The sequence below is a fragment of the Lolium rigidum genome, chromosome 6 (genome assembly GCF_022539505.1).
Source record: "Lolium rigidum isolate FL_2022 chromosome 6, APGP_CSIRO_Lrig_0.1, whole genome shotgun sequence".
Classification (NCBI taxonomy): domain Eukaryota; kingdom Viridiplantae; phylum Streptophyta; class Magnoliopsida; order Poales; family Poaceae; genus Lolium; species Lolium rigidum.
Genome location: NC_061513.1, coordinates 27,789,909 through 27,791,966, shown reverse-complemented (window position 1 = coordinate 27,791,966; position 2,058 = coordinate 27,789,909).

Here is a 2,058-nt window from a genome sequence, read left to right as displayed (position 1 = left end):
TGTTACTTGATACTATTAATTATACTACTAATGAAAATGGGATTGGAGAAGATTTAACTTATTCTATGAGTCCCATATCTCTTGAGATTGATCAACTACCTTGTTATATTATTAATAAAAGTAAGTTTGAAAGTTTAAATTCCACTATTCTTGAACTTGATAAAAATTATGTGTTTGTGGATCATGAAAAGTATGCTGCATGTGATAGTTATATTGTTGAGTTTGTTCATGAAGCTACTGAAAATTATTATGAGAGAGGAAAATATGGTAGTAGAAATTTTCATGGTACTAATACACTCTCTATATGCTGAAATTGTTGAAATTACACTTGTTCTATCTTCCTATGCTTGTTACTTTGCTTTTCATGAACTTGTTTATTTACAAGATTCCTATGCATAGGAAGCATGTTAGGCTTAAATGTGTTTTTGATTTGCCTCTTGATGCTCTCTTTTGCTTCAAATACTATTTCTTGCGAGTGCATCATTAAAACTGCTGAGCCCATCTTAATGGCTATAAAGAAAGCAACTTCTTGGGAGATAACCCATGTGTTATTTTACTACAGTACTTTGTTTTATATTTGTGTCTTGGAAGTTGTTTACTACTGTAGCAACCTCTCCTTATCTTAGTTTTGTGTTTTGTTGTGCCAAGTGAAGCCTCTAATCGAAGGTTGATACTAGATTTGGATTTCTGCGCAGAAACAGATTTCTTTGCTGTCACGAATCTGGGCAAAATTCTCTGTAGGTAACTCAGAAAATTATGCCAATTTACGTGAGTGATCCTCAGATATGTACGCAACTTTCATTAGTTTTGAGTTTTCTGATTTGAGCAACGGAAGTATTTTATTAAAATTCGTCTTTACTGGCTGTTCTGTTTTGGCAGATTCTGTCTCTGTTTTTTGCATTGTCTCTTGTGGACTTTAAGCGAGGTTTTCTAGACGTAGAGAGCTGTAGCTAATGTTTTATTGAGTTCTTGCAATGTGCCACTACAGGACCAAGGTGGATTCAAATTTTTTGAGTACTAACCCCTCTAATGAAGTTTATGAGAAGTTTGTTGTGAAGGAAGTTTTCAAGGGTCAAGAGAGGAGGATGATATATGATCAAGAAGAGTGAAAAGTCTAAGCTTGGGGATGCCCCGATGGTTCATCCCTGCATATTTCAAGAAGACTCAAGCGTCTAAGCTTGGGGATGCCCAAGGCATCCCCTTCTTCATCAACTTATCAGGTTCCTCCCCTGAAACTATATTTTTATTCAGTCACATCATATGTGTTTTACTTGGAGCGTCTGTGTGTTTATTTTCATTTTGTTTATGTTTGAATAAGATCGGATCCTAGCAATCCATGATTGGGAGAGATACACGCTCCGCTTTTTCATATGAACACTTGTTCTTCGTTTTACTTTTAATGTTCAATGATAAAAGTTGGAAGCTACAATACTTATCTTTATTTGGTTGGAAAAGGAAAATGCCTCATATGTCTTGGATAATTTGACACTTGGCAATTGTTTTGAGCTCTCAAGTGAATCATAAGTTTTTGCATGTAGTTTAAACCTATTAGTGGAGAACTACCGTAAAGCTTGTTAAAATTGGTTTGCATAATTGATCTCTCTTAAGGTCTAGATATTTTCTCGGTAAAAGTGTTTGAGCAACAAGGAAGACAAGTGTAGAGTATTATAATGCTTGCGATATGTTTTTATGTAAGTTTTGCTGTACCGGTTCATACTTGTGTTTGCTTCAAACAACCTTGCTAGCCTAAGCCTTGTATCGAGAGGGAATACTTCTCATGCATCCAAAATCCTTGAGCCAACCACTATGCCAATTGTGTCCACCATACCTACCTACTATGTGGTATTTCCTGCCATTCCAAAGTAAATTGCTTGAGTGCTACCTTTAAACAATTCAAAATTTATTACCTCTGATTTGTGTCAATGTTTTATAGCTCATGAGGAAGTATGTGGTGTTTAGCTTTCAACCTTGTCATTTACTTTTGACGGACTCTCATATGGACTAGTGGCACATCCGCTTATCCAATAATTTTGCAAAAAGAGCTGGCAATGGGATTCC